Consider the following 19,967-nt stretch of genomic DNA (forward strand, 5'->3'; position numbering starts at 1 on the left):
TTAGCAACACACTGGTGCAACCAAATAACAAGTCAAGGGACAAATACAACCAACACAAAGTTGGCAGGAATAAAATTCACCACTTGGACTATTTGTTGGACAGGGTTCCCACATCATACAAGTTAAGGTATCTTGGCAATCCTACTCACATTGGTACTGACTTCATGAGTGTCATACTGGATAACTACAATACTAATTATACTTAAATATAAAAACATCTCATCTTGCCTATCTTGTATATGTTCCTGGAAGCAGTAACAGGAATAGCCATAGTTACTCTGCCCTCTTCATGGGTGATTATGGTCAGAAGCATAATAGCACCATTATGCTTGTGGCTCTTATTGCTTTGGATTGTGTCAGGCAACAATACAACTAGGAATACTGCAATCAGTGAACCAGCAAATACAGGAGCCACAAGTATACCTAGCACCACAGGTTCAGGCATAGTGGTCAGCACAGGAGTCATAGAAATCAGTAATGCAGAATTCCCTCAAACAAATGAGCCACAGTACCAAATATTGAACCCCTCAGAAATTTTAATGCCACCAGCTACTTCACTATTGCAGAACCAATATTGGAGAAAACTTTCACAGCTGAGATATAACACTTATAAAATGTCAAAAAGTGACACAACCACTTTTATAGGCATAGAAACAGAAGAAAACTTTGTGGTATGGCCATCAGTTCCAAATTCTTTTTTTTAAGATTTATTTATTTATTTATTTTATGTATACAGAAAGTACACCATTGTTCTCTTCAGAAATACTAGGAGAGGGCATCAGATCCCATTACAGATGGTTGTGAGCTACCATGTAGTTGCCAGAAATTGAACTCGGGACTTCTGAAAAAGCAGTCAGTGCTCTCAATCCCTGAGCCATCCCTCCAGCCACAGTTCTGAATTCTTAAAGTTGGACTTTGTACCTGTAACCAAAGATAGCCAGGAAAAAATTGGTTATCAGTGTACTCATACAACTCTAGCACTAGAAGAACAGATTTATGAATATGATTATGAAGAAGAGGTAGATGAGGAGGATTTTGACAATAAAGAGTCAACTATATCTCCCACAACCACTACAATCACAATAAAGTCATGCAAACTGATGCATTGGAAACACTGCCCTAGTATATCTGTTAAACCCTGGCTCCTATGATCAGGGATGCCACCTTTGCCCAAGCCAGATTCCCCAATTCCTGGAAAGCAAAACTAGATGAAACTTTAAGACAGGAATGGAACACAACATATTGGCTATGTGTAACAGAATTCTCTAATTTACCATGGCACAGCAATCTAACACCATGCAATGCACCATCCTGGGACTATAAGTAGCAGAAAGAAAATTTTCAACCCTAAAACAATGGCGGAAAGCAATGGCATTGGCCATACAATATTACAGACAGCCTTGAGTGCTTACTGATCCCATTCCACAACTGTTGGGGCCAAAAAGCCCCTGGCATCTCAGTCTCCATCTTGTTCCTGGGCCATCATCTATTAACTAACACTCTTTTGTTTCTTCCACTCTCTTGCTTCCATTCCCATAATTGACTTGGAACATTTTATGATAGGGGGCTTTCCGGACATTTTACAATGAGGACAGTCCATTTACGTTAATGTGTAACTAAGCGACAATACCAGTTGGGCCAGTGGACCTGGGCAAATAACTTTGTGGTTTGTAGCCTTATAAGCCCTCTGTTTCCCTAGAGTAAACTGAGTCTTGAATAGAATTTTTTGTCTTGTCTCCTCCCTTTGCATCTTCTGATCCCAATTTGTCATTCCCTTGAGAACCCTGTTGTTGAAGTCCTGCAGGTCAGGGCATACAACCATGAACAGCAACAGTAACACCAGGAAGAAAACCACAGTCTTGTATGTGTAGCACTACAACACATATGTGCTACACACATAGGAGTAGAAGGCAACATTGCAAGGACACAGACCTCCAATATAGCTTCTAATTGTCTGGTCAAAGCATCAATACCAAATGTAATAACATGCTTGCATTGTGAACTGATGATGCTTGCCAATGCAGTGGTGAACATTTTCTGTGAGCCTCTCTGCCACTGCTTCTGAGTCAGGCACCCCATATGTGTGTTGTAAACTGATGCTTGTCATTGTAGTGACTTGAGATCAAATGGTATCCAGACTCTCCTTCCCAGCCTTAAGCTGGTTAGGGCAGTTTGTCCTCAACTGCAAATGGATCTGCAATTTGAATGTGAGTATGATGAATCCATACTGTAATTCTGTCAATGTTCAGTGTGGTAGATGTTGTCAGAAGGATGGCATAGGGACCTTTCCTGAAAGACTCTAATGACCCTGGTAGTGTCTCTCTTCTAAGACCCAATCTCAGAGGTTGGAGTTGCTTAGGCCCAGAGATGGACCTGTTTCATAGAGAGCATGAAGTTTAGGCCAAATATGTTTGTGTACCCACTGGATACCTTTGAGATCATCTATTAACTGGTGATCACCTCTTTTTGCCATAACTTCTGCCTGTAAACTAGGAATAATGGGGGGGGGTGAACCAAACATAATCTCAAAATGGGTGAGTCCCATCTGGTATGGGGAGTTCAATATCCTATAAAGGGATGAGGGGAGAAGAGTCACCCAGTTACCATCAGCCTCCAAGGTCAATTTAGTTAGAGTATATTTTAGGGTTTTATATATCTTCTCTACCTGTCCTGAACTCGGGAACAGTGAAGTTTCCAGTCAATCTTCAGAATATTAGCTAATCTCTGACTCACCTGGAACACAAATGCAGGTCTATTATCTAACCCTTTACACCTTGGAAAACCATACCTTGATGAATTTCTTTTAATATTTTTCTTTATTACTGTCTGAGCAGTCTCATGTTTAGTTGGGAAAGCCTTAGTCCTGAAAAAGTATCTGTTAACACCAGCAAATATTTATATCTGAATTTTCTAGGTTTTACCTCCATGAAGTCTATTTTCTGATAGACTCCTGGCTTCATACCCTGGTATGGAGTCCTGGACTTCTCCTCATTGGCAACTGCATTGGCCAATTGACAGGCCTTACCATTCTTAGTAATTTCAGCTATTCTCAAATTGGCATCTCTAATTTTGAGTCACACTGGTGGACTAAGTCCTGAATTCTCCAGGCTTCCATGTATGTAGAATGATGGGTCTTTTTCAGTAAGCATAGACTCATTTTCTGGTACAATTAGTTTGTAGTCAGTTGTTCTATATCATCCTTTATGACATTGAGACATGGACAGATTTTTGGCCCAGATCACATCTTCTGTAGTATAATTAGGCTGGTCAGGGAGTGTGAGGTCTCCTGGATCTAGGGAAATCAAGGGCGTGAGGGGGCCCAATTTCTAGGGCCACTCCCATGGCTGTTTCATCTGCCTTGTTGTTGCCCTCTGAGATGGAGATATTTTTTCCTTTGAAGCCCTGGACAGTGAATAATGGCCAGCTTTTTAGGCTTCCATAGATCCCTTAATAGGAAGAGAGTTTCCACTTTATTTTTAATAGTCCATTCTTTTGCCATCAGAAGGTCTTTGTCTCTATAAATAGCCCCATAGATATGAGCAGTGGCAAAGGCATAGCAACTGTCTGTGTAGAAATTAAGTCTTTTGTCTTTTTCTAACTCCAATGCCTAAGAACAACTAATTCAGTTTTCTGTGCCAAAGTCCCAGCTGGGATTGGCTCTGCCCTTATGATCTCACAGCTTGAGACTACTACTGCCCCAAATGCGGCTACTACCATTATTGAACCATGTTGTCTCTGCATCTATCAAAAGGGTATATGGAAGATCTGGGTTGGTCCCTGAATGTCAACCAGGACACCTGAGCATTCATGTAGTGACCTTTTGAGATCTGCATCTGGTAGTAAGGTAGTTGGGTTCAGGGTAGTTGGGGCCTGAAAGATTGTTCTAGGAAGGTTTAAGAGGAGAGGCTGATAACGAGTCATTGTGGCATTGGTGAGTCATCAATCAGGGGATTGGTTGAATAGCCCTTCAATAGCATGAGGCAGGGTGATGGTCAGGCTCTGGCCCAATGACAGTTTATCAGCATCCTTGACCAAAAGGGCCATTGTAGCTATAATGTGTAAGCAAGTGAGCCAGTGTCTCGCCACTGGGTCTAATTTCTTTGAGAGGTAGGCCACTGGTCAGCACCAGGGCCCAAGGGTTTGTGTCAATATCCCTTTGGCCACCCCAGATCTCTTGTCCATGAAGAGGTAAAAGGGTTTAGTTACATTTGACAATCTCAAGGTTGGTGCAGAAATTAAGGCCCTCTTTAAAGTATCAAAGGCTTTTTCATGGTACTGTCTGGGTCAAGGAAGCTCAGGCTCCTTCTGTCATCCATTCCAGGCCTAGGAAAATGACTGGAGGGCAGTCTAGGAGTGATATCCCTGTGCCATTATTGATATGATGGCAATCAACATTCCAACATCCCTGTTGATGACACTTTGGACATGACCCTGATGGCTTGCCAGGGTTGGGGCAGGCTCAGCACAGTTACCTTCTTCACCATATTTGAGGCCTGATTCTGTTGGTTCTTGAGCTTTAGGAGGCAGGGGAGCCCAGGCAGTCTCTGAAGCAGATTGAACAACCTTGGCCAACATTTTGGATTGTTTTGCTTGCTGGCTTTTTATCTCTCTCATGGTAAACCTTAAAAGCAAATGCTAAGACATCTGCCTGAGGAGTTAGTCCTTACTCAAAGCACTTAATCTTAGTGCTAATGTATGGGAAGCTCTGGAAAAAAATGGGTCATTAGAATGTGTTTACCCTCTGGATGCTTTGGGGTTTAGATTAACAGGATACTATAAAAGGGCCTCTGTAAGGTGTTGTGAAAATTGAAATGGGTTTTCTGGATGACCTCTTGGAAACTATATATATATATATATATATATATATATATATATATATCACATATATATAAAAGTAAGATTGAGTGATATACTGAAATTCTTTAATAAAGTTAGAGGAGTTAGAGGTATAAGGTCCCTTTTGCTATTTAAGAAAGTTCACTAAATGAAAAGGGGGCTTATACCCCCTGACCAGACCATCCTCCCCAACAACCTCCCACAAAGGCAAAATTGAGGCTGGGTTAGGGTTAGGCTAGGTGGTGGAATAAATAAAGAGTTTCATTGTGGAGCAAGAGCATATAGTGGGGAGGCTAAAAGTTGATGGGGTGAAAGCAGGTGCCAGATTAGGACTATTAGAGTGGCTTACAGCTAGAGAGAGAGGAGAAGAGGCTGAAGAAGCCAAAGGAGGAGAGGAAGCGGTGGGAGCTACCAGTTGGGGATGGTAAGGAGGAGGCGTATTAGCTGGACCAAGGATAATGGAGGTTTCCTCTGGTTGAGATTTCATAGCTAGAAGGAGCTGAGTGGGGAAACAGGAAGAACAGAGAGAAGGTTTGGTGTGAAAATAAGAGAAAGCCTGATCTCTGGAAATAACTGTAAAGACCCCTTATAATAATGGGATCAATAGTACTGTTAGGCAACCATTTAGAGTCATTATCTAATAGGTGTTGAGGCCAAATCTGACTACAAACGTATGTGAGTTTAGAAGAACTTTAAATCAGGCACTGGATGTAGGGGCCTGAGGTTCTCCAAGAGGCATCCCAGTGGGGCAATTGAAGATATAGAAGATGTAGTTTCCACAGGCAAGAAGAATCACAGATCTGGGCCCAGCACATCCCAAGGGCACAGGTAGGACTAGAATAGTTGGTTAAAAACTGGCTAGCCAGGTGCTCATGAGGCTAGTCAGGGACAAGGGCAAAGCTCCTGAGCAAACATGTTTCACCAGGTTTTGTGAGAGAGAGGGAAGAGAGAGGAAGAGAGAGAGAGAGAGAGAGAGACAGAGACAGAGACAGAGACAGAGACAGAGACAGAGACAGAGAGACAGAGAAAGAATAGAAACCTTGCTGGTAAAAGAATAAAGTCTTGCCCAAGAGAAAAAGTCTGTGTCATAGCCATAAGGCTAAGTCTGGGTGTTCCTCCACCCGCAAGGACAGCAGAGGGGTGCCTGACAGTCAAAGGTCACTTGGATCTAGGCAAGCATTTACACTGACCAGGAAGGGAAACCCACCAATTGGTAAGTGTTAGATGCAGAAGTCCAGAGATCCAGGGGCAGGAAAAGAGGCCTGTGTGGCAGGCAGACTGGGGTTAGAGTTCCAATATGTGTGACAAGCATCAAGAAAACCTCTGGAGTCTCACCTCCCAAGTCACTGTACCAAATGTTGAATCTAGCTATGGAATCCATTAAGTCACACCATTTGACAGCTTTTACATGGGAGGTTTATTCAGGATAAGGGGAAGGGAATATAGAGGCTGCCTCTGGGTGGAGGAAAGAAAAAGGGGGAAGGGATGAGGAACAGGGCCTTTTATCAAGGATGTGGCATACTCACAGGAGGAGAAAGACATGCTACACAAGGTGAAAGTGGGAATGTGTCACATCATGGCAGCTAGTGATGATGTGTCTTGCTGTCCCTGGCCTTCTCGGGCTGGCTACCTGACCATTGCTAACCATAGACAATATCAGTTTTTCAAGGTATTCTTATAAATGATCCATATTCCCATTACTCTCTGAGGACTTGGAGGAATTGTACACTGTATGTGCTCACTGGAGTATTTCCACTCTTCATTATGAGTGCTCTCCACTTCATTTATTTCTTCATCATATAGGTAAATAATTGGGACTTGGATTCTTATGTACACTAATCTTTTATGTCTACAGAGTTTAAGTCTGTTTTTAAGCCTCTTGTTAGTTCATGTTCTGCATGAAGCAGAGCCCAAGAAATGATGAATACATCAGACACCAAATGAAATGCATGGAATGATAACAGGTATTAGTCAACATTTTGTTGCTGTGACAAAACATATGAGATAAAGAGGACTTAAGGTAGGAAATAATTGTTTTGGCTTGGATTTTCAGATGTTTATGTCAGTGGTTGGTTGACTGTTCCATTGCTGTGTTACTGATGTGAGGTAATTCATGATAGAAGAGTGTATAAGAAGTTAAGAAGTAGAAGGGAGATAATGGTCATCTCATTGCACCAAGGAAGAAAAGACAGACAGAGACCATAAAAAAAGATGTTTCCAAGTAGCTGATTATAACCACCGTAACTGACTTTCTCCAACTGCACCCCAACAAATCTTCCCATCGTCTCCAATGTTGAATCAAATTATGAATTCATCTATGAAATATTTCATTAATTAAATCAGAATCTCCATGACCCAATTTTTTCTCAATAGAGAACTTGCCAGCTAAGGATGAGCCTACTAATATAAGCTGTTGGCAGAGAAAGTTCATTATATCTAAACCCTAGTTAGGAAACAGAAGAAGGTGGGCTGCCAGAGTTTCACAAGGTGAAGGTGGTGCAAGTTTGGTATCCGTGAGGGGAAAGTCAGAAGAACTTTTAATAGAAAAGGCTCAGACATGCAGACATGTCCATAATGGTATGTTCTCCTTTTCCCGTAGCAGTGGTCTGCTTTAGCTCTACCTCACTCTACTCATTGTCTTAAAACAAACACAGAAAAAAAATGGTCTTCATTCATGCTTCTGTAGTTCCAGAGGGTCTGTCCCTTGCACTGTCAGTCACATATGCTTTCTTCAGCACAAACCTCTATGCTGTGTATCTGCCCATGGACATTTTATTTGCTTTCTTATCCAACACAAAAATAGATGCAGTATGTATATTATATCCCAGGTATTGGTGTAGATTTAGTGGACATGCAATGAGTGTCTGTCATGATACTTAATGCTCTTTCTTTCTATTCAAATGTCACCAGTCAGTTTGACCTCACAAATTATGTCATGGTAAAGCCAATGTAGAAAACAAGATTTCTCAATGTGAACTTTAAATTAAATATACAAGTATTCTGAGGCTCTCTTCTCACAAGGTTGCAATTTTTAGAAATGAATGATTTCCAAAAATTTTAGTCTTTAAATTTACATTGCAATTTAGTCTTCTCAAGACGGAATGCTAATCATCTCATATCTGTGACAATGCTATTATCATTCCTCCTACATTACTTGTTTTCTCTCCAAATCTTACTTAACTCCTCATATGCTATATTCCATTTTTGTGTGGAATATTTCATTCTTTATTAAAACAATGCTACAAGATCTAACTCCTTACATGATCTATTATGAGCATATGCATTGCTAGTAGACAGTATCTTAGAAAGCACAAACTATCCTTTTTAAAAATCTGTGTATTTCTTGCAATAGAGACCATGTCTCATACTCTTAAACTATAATTTAATGTAAAAGAATGATATTAAATATTAATGTCTCAGGCTCTACAATACATTGCAAGTAATTTTTACTTGGTATTATGATGTTGACAGTACTGTCTGGTTTTGTGTGTCAACTTGACACAAGATGGAGTTATCACAGAGAAAGGCCCCTCCCTTGAGAAAATGCCTCTATGAGATCCAGCTGTCAGGCATTTTCTCAATTAATGATCAAGGGTGAGGGAGGGCCCAGCCCATTGTGGGTGGTGCCATCCCTGGGCTAGTAGTCCTGGGTTCTATAAGAAAACAAGCTGAGCAAGCCAGGGGAAGCAATCCAGTAAACACTACCCCTCCCTGTTCCCTGCATCAGCTCCTGTTTCCAAGTTCCTGCCTTGTGTGAGTTCCTGTCCTGACTTCCTTTGATGATGAACAGTAATGTGGAAGTGTAAGATGAATAAACCCTTTCCTTCCCAACTTGCTTCTTGGCAAGCAAGCAAGCAAGCAAGCAAGCAATAATGTCTTTTTTTCAGGAATACAAACCTTGACTAAGATAGTGACCATGAGTATACAACACTAAACAGGAGTGGGAAAATGTTTAAAGATCAACCTCTATTGGTAGCAATGAGCCAAATAAGTCCTGAATATCAATCTATTTAGGAGCCCTGAGTTTTAGTCAATTCTTCACTGAGTTAGCTATTCACATTCCTTTCTGGGCTTCATTTATCTCCTCAGTTACACAAAAGGCTTGGTTTGGGCAAATGATATTCAGTCTGCAGAATCAACATATCAGTGTGGGAATGAAGAGATTACATTTTATTAGTTTGTGTTTTAACAAACCTTTCATCTGAAAGTATGAAAAATGTTGATCCATACCAAAGGTTCTTGAAGTAGATCCCTTTGGATATTTGTGGAAATACTGCATGACTTCCACAATTCATTTAAATTCTGTGAAATATCTACACATGTATACTATTCATCTTTGGAAAACTGTCCTCCCTTGATTTAGTTACCCTAAAGATATGTGCCCCCCCAACAACATATCTGAATTTCACAACCTATTAAATCCTCTTGAAGTTCTTCCATTTTGAAAGTCCTTTATATTCTCCTGGGTACTTCAAATAAAGTAGAATTGTAAACTAATAATAATTTGTGTAGCTTGTTTTGGTCATTCAGTATATTTATCTTACCAAAGATAGTTAGGAACTTTACATAAAATTTAAGATCTGGAGATTTTTCTTAAAAATGTGCAAAATCTGATAACCCTTGCATCTCAATTCTACTTGATCACTATAGTCTGGAGTTTATGAATAGTGGTTCCATTAACCAAAGGCACTAAAGGCACTTCCCTTTAGTTAAGACACTCCCCTAACTAGTCTCAATTGTCTTTATCTTGAGAAAAATGGAGAGTAGAAAGTAGCCTAATTGTAATCATAGCTGGACAGATATGTTTTGGTAAGGAAAAATTATTTCTATCATTTTACGTAAGTAAAAATATTGTATAGACTCTTTGTAGCATCCCTCATTTGATAGGTATAGTTCTTAATTGTATTTTCAACATGTACCACAGAATCACTTCCAGAGGAGGTACTCAATTATTTCATCACAGAGAACTATACGTGAAAATTCGCCTAATTATGTACTAGTCTTTCTTCCCAGAGTTTGAACTTCTAATTATTATAAAGGAGTATTTGTTTACCAGGTGACTTATGACAAAGCACCACAGAAATGATAGTCTCACAGTTCTGAAGAACAGAAGTCCAAAATCAAAAATTAAACAGATTCTGGAGGCACTAAGGGAAAGTCTGCTTTGTGCATCTTTCCACCTTTTGTTGGCTGCTGTCATCCTCCGACATCTTCTTCACATGGAGACACAGATCTCTCATGGTATTCACATTGCCTTCTCCCTATGTATCAAGTTTTTGATTGGTTTGTTGGTTGTTTTACTTTTGTTGTTTGTTTGTTTGTTGTTTTTGTTTTGCTATTAGATACTCACCATTCAAGCTCATTCTAAATCTATGAGCATTTAAATCTATAATGAACTCATCCTGGGAACTTTTCTTGTGCCTGCAAATAAGGCCTTTTTTATCATATAAAGTGTTAGAACATGCTAAAATGTTTAAAGGTGTCACTCTTTACCTCACTACCAAAGGGTGATTTTTTTCACCATCAAAGCAATTTCTGGATTATCTATCCAATTGTGTCATCTTGTTTTCTGACTAGAGATTTGTGGTGTGGCAAGTTCTCTACAGGTCCTGCTACTGTAGGGAGAATTCCTTTGTCTTATCATTACTCACTTTACTGAGAACTTATGGGGAATGTCCATTATTAGAGCATAGGGTTTTGATAACAAGTTTAATTCCTCAAATCAAAGAGGTAATGAATGAGAATGTGGTCTTTAATTTTGAACAGATAGATCACATCAATATATAAACTCAAGATGAGTCTCTTCTTACATGTGTTCAATACTTTTTTAAGTCAAAAAGAGTCTGGAGAATTCATCAACTTAAAACTATACATTTGAGTCCTAAATATTTTAGAATATACATAGAAAGGAAATTGTGTTGATTTACATTCATATGAAAGTGCATACTACTTTGTATGAAAATAAAATTTTGAAAGAACAAATAGGTGATTGATGGGATTAAGAGTGGCATAGCTCTTATTTTAAATTGTGTATTTGCTAGATACATTTGTTTCAATACACTATAACACTTTAAATTATAATCTCATGTAAAAGTACAGCATGAAATATTATAGTAGCTGGGCACATTTTAGTGTACAGAGAATAATTTTATCATGAATATGTAGTGCATCTAATTTTACAGTAAGTATAATTGGAACAGTAATTGATTTTTCCAGTCATTTTTTTCAGTGCCATCTATCATTTTAGCAAGTGTTCTTTTCCTTCACTTTTTAATTTCTGATTGCCTTTTAAAGCCAAACTCTTCAAAGTAAAGTGCGTTTTTATGCAGAAGAATACTTTAAGCTGTCATCATTGTGACAATGCGATTTTTGATTGAGTTCTAAATAACTGCAGAGGTAGCAGAAAGCAGTTCTCAGTGTTTATCATTCAGTCTCTCAGAAAAGAATTTAGACAAAGTGCACCCAAAGTCTGTGCAACTCTGGAAATCATTCCATTTATTACAGGTGGCTATCTTTGGGGCTTGTATTTGTCTCCAACTTAATGCTCTTTTTCTATACACTGCTGGCTGTGCTGGCATGCAGTTCCATAGATTCAGCGTTAGTTGCATTGTCTATGTCCTATACCCTAAATGTAAGTAATAATGATTTTGTGGTACATGGTATGTGTATAATCCAATTAATTAGACACTCTTCTCCATTGCTTGTCTGAAATATGGATTGCATTAAGTAAATAATGAGAGGCAAAGCTATATTACCCTGGAGGCTCATTTCTTTTTCTTCCTTGGTACTAACAGGAAGCTGGCTCAGCAGTTTAAAGTTAGCTCACAGAAAGAGTAGGCTAATGCCCATGATCAGCCCTAAAGGTTCAGATTCCTCCTATTGTTACAGAGTTATCCACAAATCCCCTGTTCCCTTAGCTACATAGTTTCATGGACTGTTACAGGATAGGGCCTTTCTTCATCAAGGCTGGCACATTCACTTTGCCCCATCTAAAGAGATATCTTACATTCTAGGGACAGTATCAGCTCTGTGTTTTGGCTTGGAAAGATTTTCCTAATAAGTCCTATCCTACATCACACAGAAAAGCACAAGTGATATAAATATTTCGCTGCCTCCTTTGTGAACAGGCAAATACCTTAAACCACTTAATTCTATCAGCCATTCATCTCAATCTAAGTTATGTTTTAGAATTGAGAACGTAGGTTTCTAAGGAACAAATACAGTACATATGCACAAGTAGGGCCTGGAGCAGACACCTGTAATCAAGCATCCACATTTCTACGTTTCTAGTAAAATGTATTTCTAGTAAAATATGTCTTAAGTGGGTTAAATAAAACCTTGAACGAACCTCAAATCCATATCTGTTCAAGTTAAATGGACCATCAAATAGAGTAATCTCAAATTCAAGCAAATAAAAATTCTAGGTATATAGGTCAGTGGAGGGGACTCCCTTAGAACAAGGTCTTCAGTTTAGTCCTCACCACTCAGAAGCAGAATGACATGGTACGGGGAGGGAGGGAAGGAGGGAGTGAGTGGAGGAAGATGCGAAATTTGTCCCCTACTGATTCAAGGTAGAACATACTATTTACAATAATAATTTTATTAGGGTTTTGTATTGGGGAAATTGTCTTAATTTAGTCACAATTATTGAATCCATACAGTTTTAAGTTAATTATAATGTGTTACTTACAACTTCTGTTTCATGGGTATAATATCCACATCTTAGAATAGGAAGGGCACAGGCAAAAAATCAACCTATTTTGTTTATCTTAATTACCTATGAATTAGAAAAGACAAGAATTAGAATGCTGCAAAGTATAATACTTAAATTTTGTGCATATCTTGCTTCTATGTATCAATTTGTTAACAAACCTGAACTAAGTAAGGAAAGGGAGGAGGGCATATGTGAATTTTTGGTAAGGAAAGCACATAAGATAGAAAAAATGCAAATTTTCCATTCAAAGAATATGTGAATTTGAAAATACAGGTAAAGACATAAACATTTCTGGACTTTGTATCATTTTTTTGAAAATGTAGTGTTCTCATACAGTTCAGATCGGCCTGAAACTCATAGATCCCCTTGCCTCTGTGACCAACTGTGGGGTACCAGATGAAAAGTTGTTCTATCACATCCAGGATTTCCTACATAACCACTAAATGACAGTGGGGTTAAGTATCATCATACCCCTTGAGTTTGCATGTTGAAAGTAAATTTTATTTTATTTTTTAACAAAAACAATCTAACAGCATTTATTGTCACCTAATGATAATGTCCCCAAATGGATAAATGTAGCTCCCAGCAGAAGACAGCTTTAGAGACACTGAACTGCCTTCTCAACGTTTCCCATTCTTGACCATTTCTAGTTGGAAACACTTTGAAGCAGAGTACTAGCTCCTTTTAGCATAGGGAAGACAAAACAACTTTTGACAGAGCAAAATATTTAATTTACCTGTATCTTTTTCTTCTAGCTTAATTCTATTTCCAAGTTCCAATACTATAGGGCAGATAAAAACAAGAGAGAATTTCTCATCCTCCTCAAGATACTTACAGAGATTTTTTTTCTCTTTGCACCGTAGTCCGAGGAAGAGATAGCTCCTTCTGAGAAAACAATCTGATACTTCTATAAGGGGATTGTTGCTACCATGTGTGCCAGATTCCCATGTGGTTCTTCTCAAAGTGAAAAATAAAATCGAATACCCAGGGATAAAAATAGTAAAGATAAAGAAAAGGTGAACACAGGTGTTTATTATAACAGAAATTAAAGAACAGAGAGTGCCTGTCAGGAAATGTGGGGTCTCCAGAATCCATGGATCACCATGCAGTCTCTGAGCTTGTCTTTTTATAGGGTCCTAGATTCTCTTTCCTTTTGATCTTTCCCACACTTCATTTCCTCCTTCTGGACTGAAAATACTTCAAACAGATGGCATTGTTCATCCAAAATAGTCAGAGAACCACAAGTTATTGTCTAAAGAAAGACCTTGATTTTGATAGATGGCCCGGGTTGATGAAAGACCTTGTTTTCCAAGCCCATTCCATATCTTGTGTGGGAAAGTTATCTCTGCTGGTGGGAATGTTGTTCTATTTCCTGTCAGAAAGTTAGCTTTTGCCTCCGACTCTCTCCTTCCTACCTAGCCCCTTACTAGCTCTTCATCTGCCCAGCTATAGTTTTTGGTCATAGCTCTCTCTGCCTTCTCTCAGACCTTATTTTGTTAACCACTTGTTTCCTTTCCTACATTTAAGCATCCCTACCCTTTCCTCTTCTCAGCCTGCTAAGATATTAAAACATCCTCTACGTATTCTCTCTTCCACTTGAATTTTAAATATCCCTGCAGATTCTTTCTGGTCTTGCCTTTCTTATTTGTACAAATTTCCCTACCAATCAGATCATCTTTGTATTCTCTAGTATCTAATAACCTTAGTTAGGGTTTCACTGCTGTGAGGAGACACCATGACCAAATCAACTCTTATAGGGGAAATTTATAATTGGGGCTTAGTTACAGTTTCAGGAGTTTAGTAGGTTTTCATCATGGTGGGGTGCATGGGGGCAACCAGGAAGGCATGGTGTTGGAGAAGGAGCTGAGATTTCTTCATTTGATACTGAGGCAGCAGAAGGGTACTGTGTCACACTGGTGTACCTTGAACATATAAAAATCTCAAGTCCTCGCCTCTGTCTCTACAGTGACACACTTTCCCTAACAAGACCACAGTTCCTCTAATAAGGTCACATCTCCTATGGCCACTCCCTATGGCCAAGCATTCAAACACAGGAATCTATGGGGCCATATGTAATCAAACCACCACAAGTCAGCTCAGTCTATTGTACTTGATTTTCCTAGTTTGCTTCCTTTTGTCATTGTTGAACTGTCTTCTGACCTTTGATATTACCACTCTACAGGTCCTATTATATCTGGTTAACAAATGGTCCACATTCAGCCTTCACCTTACATAACATGTTCTTTGACAGACAATCTCTCTTCTACAAATTGCTTTACATCATTGCTCAGATACCACACACTCTTGCATGTTCTTCTACTTCCTAATGCTCTCCTGGTTGGCAGGCCAGAAGATTCTTGTCTTGAGTTCTTGGCACAACTAGTTTGTTCCCATTTTCACAGTGTGCCTACCTACTAATATTCACAAAAGAAATACCCTTACCATGTCAATTGATTTCTAACAAACCTCCTGTAAAGGAAACCCTTTCAATAACTCTTCCTGTTTATTGTCCTCAAAATCTTAACCGTTACTGAACACTGTTGCCATCCAGCGTTATTCTGGAATATGGAGTTGGGAGGGGGTAGGCTAGCCATAACTATACCTTACCCACGTGGGAGGCTCTATAAAAATTAGACAGGAGTTGTGATCACTTCAGCCATCTTGAATTTAATGATCTCTTTGTTACAAGCCAACAGGTAGAATAGGTGAGGTAAAACCCCTCCCCCAAGTTCATCAGCATGCCGGCCCAATCAGTGGCTTCTTTGGTCTCTATAGAGGCGGGGCTTCCGATGTAATTGGAACCAGGAGCGAGTAGTGGCAAATAGCAGGAGGTGGGCAGAGAGGTGTGGTTATGAGAGGCAGCCCTCAAGCCAGGAGGGCTACAGAATACTGTATTTAGTTATATGGCCATGGCTCATGGCTCAACCTATCTCTTCCATTTGCATACATAGTATATAAGGGGAAATTCTTTTCAGTTTTTCTCACTTAAAACAACTACTACCATTATAAACATATAGTGGGGTAGTTTGAATAAGAATGGCCTCCGTAGGCTCATATAGTGGAATGCTTCTTTCCAAGAAGGTAGGACTGTTTATGAATGGTTAGAGGGTGTGACATTTTTGAAGGATGCACTCTATTCACTGGGAATAAAGTGTATGGGGAGGTTCTTGATTTGGTCAATAAAAAAGGCAGGAGCCAATTGCTGGGTGAAGGGCAAAGGTGGGACATCTGAGTCTGAGGAGGAAGAGAGGAGATGAAGGAAAAGAGGAGGTCTTTTAGGCCAGGCTTTGAAACAAGAGGCACAAACAACCATGTAAGATCTCGGGAGAGCTAGAATCAGCAGCCAGCTGATATGGATCAGCTGATATAAGTTAGCTGATAAGATTAGGGTAGGAGATTCTGTGCCTAGCAATTGTGCTATCTGACAAATTCTAAAATAATAAAGCTGTCTAGTGTTTTCATTCCATGGAGCTAAGGGAGGCAGAGAAAGAGAAAAGCCAAAAAGAGCCAATGAAATGCAGAAAAAAAACCCTGACTTTCCCCCAGGGTGGTAGCTGGCAGAGTTAAGCCAGAGGAACAAGCAAATTAGGAGTGAAGCCTGTGGCAGTCAATCTCAGAGTTAAGCTGGGAGCTTGGGCTGCAGATCTGAACAAAGGAACCAGCATGAACAGAGTTGGTGGATTCAAGAGCACATGCCAGGTGCATTTTCATGTTCTCTCGGTCCTGTGAACCAGATGTAAGCTCTCAGAACCATGCCTGCCTGCAGATACTCTCCCCACTGAGATGATCACTGACCAATTCTCTGAAACTGTAAGTAAGCACCCATTAAATGCTTTTCTTGTTTTTATAAGCTGACCTGGTCATTGTGTCTCTTCACAGAAATAAAACATTAAGAAAGATGAAAATTGGTACCAAGGAATGGCATAGTACTTTGATAGGCCTGGCCATGCTGCCTGATAGCAGAATGTAGACTTTGTGGATTTAGATTGGGAAAGTGTTGAATGCCCTAAGTGGAGTTTAATAGGACATACTAGTATCAACTTGGAAGACAGCATTGCAGTGTGGCCTATGGATGACAAACTCAAGAGGTATCAGAGTAGAATGATAGTAAAGACCAATTGTGGGGCAGTGGGCTGTTCTGACAGCCTGGGTCCAGTAAAGCTGCCACCTTAGAACCCCAGAGCACCCACTGAGCAGTGTAAATTTGTTCATAAGTGATAGTAGGCATTCAGTGATAGCTCCTGAGATGATGGCTCAGATTTCAGCCCAAACCCCTCACAGCTGCCCCTGCAGATGTGTGCTCTATCAGGCAGACAATGCCTCAAGCTCCCAGCATTCTAGCTGGACCCTACACCCAGTCATCTAACCACAAGCCAGACATGCCATGCCCCATACAATGTAAGGGGTGGTTTGCCCCCTTCTTACTCTCTTGCTCTTTGTTTTCTTGCTCTCTTGCTCTCTTACTCTTCCCCTCTCACTCCTTTTGCTCTCTCTCTCTTCTCTTGCTCTTTGTTCTCTTCTCTTGCTTTCTTCCTCTCCTTTCTCTCTCTCTCTCCTTCCTCTCTTTCCCTTCCCTTTACTTAACTGATCCTTCCTACAACAAAATAACTCAATTATACATTGCCTCCTTTTTAACTAATGTGCTGTGCAGCAACAGGATGACACCAGGGAAAAAGAGAGAAACTCAGGCCTCAGCAGCAGGCCCCTGCTTTGGTACAGCAACCAATATTGTGGTGGCAAAGAATGTGTCTGCTTTCTGCCCTTGTCGAAGAAAAAATATGCTGCAAGCTAAAATGAAGAGCTTTAAATTAGTATCATTGGCAGAGGAGATATTAAGACACCCTAGGATTGACTGTGTGACTTGGTTATTAGTGATTACTTGTATGTAGATCTACAATGAATAAGAAGCTGGACAAAGAGAAATACAATATATTCAGTTTATGGAGAAAAGTAGCATCAGAGAATGTAGTTTTGGAGCCAAGCCCTGTGCTCCAGGAGATGAGGTGTGAAAAATAAGGCCTGGTGCTAAATGGAATAAAGGGAGAGGGATCCTCTTTCTCTACCCCATTGAGCTAAGCTTGTGAAAAGCAAAGCTTACTCAAAAAGGAAACCATCTGAAACCATCATAGATCAAAGCTTATGTAAATACAAGTCAAAGAAAGAGCCAGGTTTTTTTTTTTCATTTTTATTGAATATTTTCTTTATTTACATTTCAAATGCTATCCCCTATTCTGGTCCCTCCCCATCCCAGAAACCCCTTATCCCATCCTCCTTCCCCTGCTTCTATGAGGGTGTTCCTCCAACCACCCACCTACTCCAACCTCCCCCACTTTATTCCCCTACCAGGGCATCCATCGAGTCTTCATAGGACCAAGAACCTCTCCTTCCATTGATTTATGACAAGGCCATCCTCTGCTACATATGCAGATGGAGACATGTGTACTCCTTTGTTGATAGCTTAGTCCCTGGTAGCTGGGGGGGGGGGAAGGGAGGGGTTTGTTGGTTGATATTGTTCTTCCTATGAAGTTGCAAGCTCCTTCAACTCCTTCAGTCCTTTGTCTAACTCAAGAGTCCAGTTTTAGCAAATTAATTAATAGAACTTACTATGGCTTTGCTTAATACCCTGCCCCTCTATTTTTCTTCTCAACAATATATACTGTACAGATTTTCATGTATTTCTTTTCATTTCCTTTTATTTCACATATATGGAGGTTTTTGTTTGTTTGTCTGCATTCATGTCTGTGCACCACATGTATGTAAGTGTCCTTGGAAAGTATCAGATCCCTTGGGACTAGAGTTACCAAATGGTGTGAGCCACTGAGACTCGAACCTAGGTCATCTGGAAGCTGAGTCACTGAGTCACTGAGTCATAATCTTAACTGATGAGTCATTTCTCCATCATGATTTTTTTGTCTCTGTTATTTACTATTCTGTTCCCAGAACCTGGGCAATATCTAATACACAGAAATGGCATAATGGACTGACTCTTTTGAAGTGAATGAAAGTATAAAGGTAGGACATTAGAATAAAAAAGGTATGGCATTAGAATAAATAACAGCATCTCAGAATTAGAACTAGAAGTTGTTATTTAAAAAATGACCAGTGGAATTTTTTTTTTACTGTTTCTTTGATCAGAGTTAGACAATGGTAACAGGTCTGTCAGTTAGACAATGGTAATGGGTCTGTCAGAGTTAGACAATGGTAACGGGTCTTTGATCAGAGTTAGACAATGGTAATGGGTCTTTGATCACACTTAGACAATGGTAACGGGTCTGTCAGAGTTAGACAATGGTAATGGGTCTGTCAGAGTTAGACAATGGTAACTGGTCTGTTTTGCTTGTGCTTTGCTTCATAAAACAAAAAATTCTCATTTTAAGTGAATCAACAGCCTCTATTGATTTCAAGACTGATAACTTGGTGCTGAACAAAATTATGAATGATTTTTCTCATTTTAACATCTTGACAATTGCTCACAGATTATATTTTTTCATTGAATTATGCAGGTACATTTTTTTCTTGGTAAAAAGAAAACAATTTCTGGAAGGTTGATAGTAGACATATGGAATACGTTGAATACTTACCACTGGGCAAGGATCTTAACCTATGTACAAAGTTAAATGTTTTCCCTAAAGGTATAGAAAAACCATTCCAAAATAATTAGAGGTCTATTTTAATGGTAAAGGAATGCTAGAAAATTTTTGTGCATTACATAGTTTTTGTATCTTGAACTGAAAGAATTCATGTGGTAGCTTAAACCTTCTATTTGTAAGGGTTAAATGGAAAATCAGTTATGGTTTATTCAACTTGATGGTCTTCATATTCCAAGATGCTTGTTCTAGACTCCAGAAGAATTATAGAATTCAAGGTGCTACATGATTTGGTCAGCTGGAAAGTACTTTTAGTATAAATTACAACAGAAACCAGATTAACAATACTCAGAGAAAAAGAAATGAGTATTTTTAGTTGTATGTTGCCTTTCCCGAACGAAACAGGTGTAGTTCAGTAATATTTTAAAATAATGGCAGTGAGAGATGTTCAGAAGCAAGCCTCTGGCTATGAGTTGTTGTTATGCATCAGTGTTAGTTTACAGCCATTCTGGTTGTTGAGGTTTGGTCTGTTGCTAGGTATTGTGGCAAGTTATAATTGACAGGGAAGTTGACAAATAGCTTAGAGGACTAATATCTGCCCAGCTCTAGGGCTGGTAAGGCTTATTATAAATATAATGGTTTTGTGCCTTTTATCTGGGGAACTGAATGATCAAACGTGGGGTAGAGCTAGGTTTTTTTGCTTGTTTGTTTGTTTTTTACTATAACACTAGTCTCTTGTTTAGTCTTAGTTCTGTTCAAACTATCTTTCTTTACATTAGCCATGGTGAGGTCTGCATTCACTTCAATAAAATAAATCCCTCCACCTACCT

At 39.5% G+C, this 19,967-nt stretch overlaps 1 protein-coding gene and 1 long non-coding RNA gene across 2 annotated transcripts in view; one reads left to right on the forward strand and one right to left on the reverse strand.

Annotated features, from left to right (window-relative positions):
* Window positions 1-19,967, forward strand: part of Rbm11 (RNA binding motif protein 11) — a 272,518-nt gene that overhangs the window by 117,139 nt on the left and 135,412 nt on the right. The window lies entirely within an intron of this gene.
* LOC116086065 lies at window positions 817-15,207 on the reverse strand. The gene is made up of 4 exons (XR_004116805.1): window positions 15,158-15,207; window positions 13,386-13,504; window positions 12,527-12,613; window positions 817-921 (listed from the first exon to the last, which is right to left on the reverse strand). It is a non-coding gene; the product is annotated as an uncharacterized LOC116086065 (long non-coding RNA).

This window comes from Mastomys coucha, unplaced genomic scaffold, assembly GCF_008632895.1.
Source record: "Mastomys coucha isolate ucsf_1 unplaced genomic scaffold, UCSF_Mcou_1 pScaffold12, whole genome shotgun sequence".
NCBI classification, from domain to species: Eukaryota; Metazoa; Chordata; class Mammalia; order Rodentia; family Muridae; genus Mastomys; species Mastomys coucha.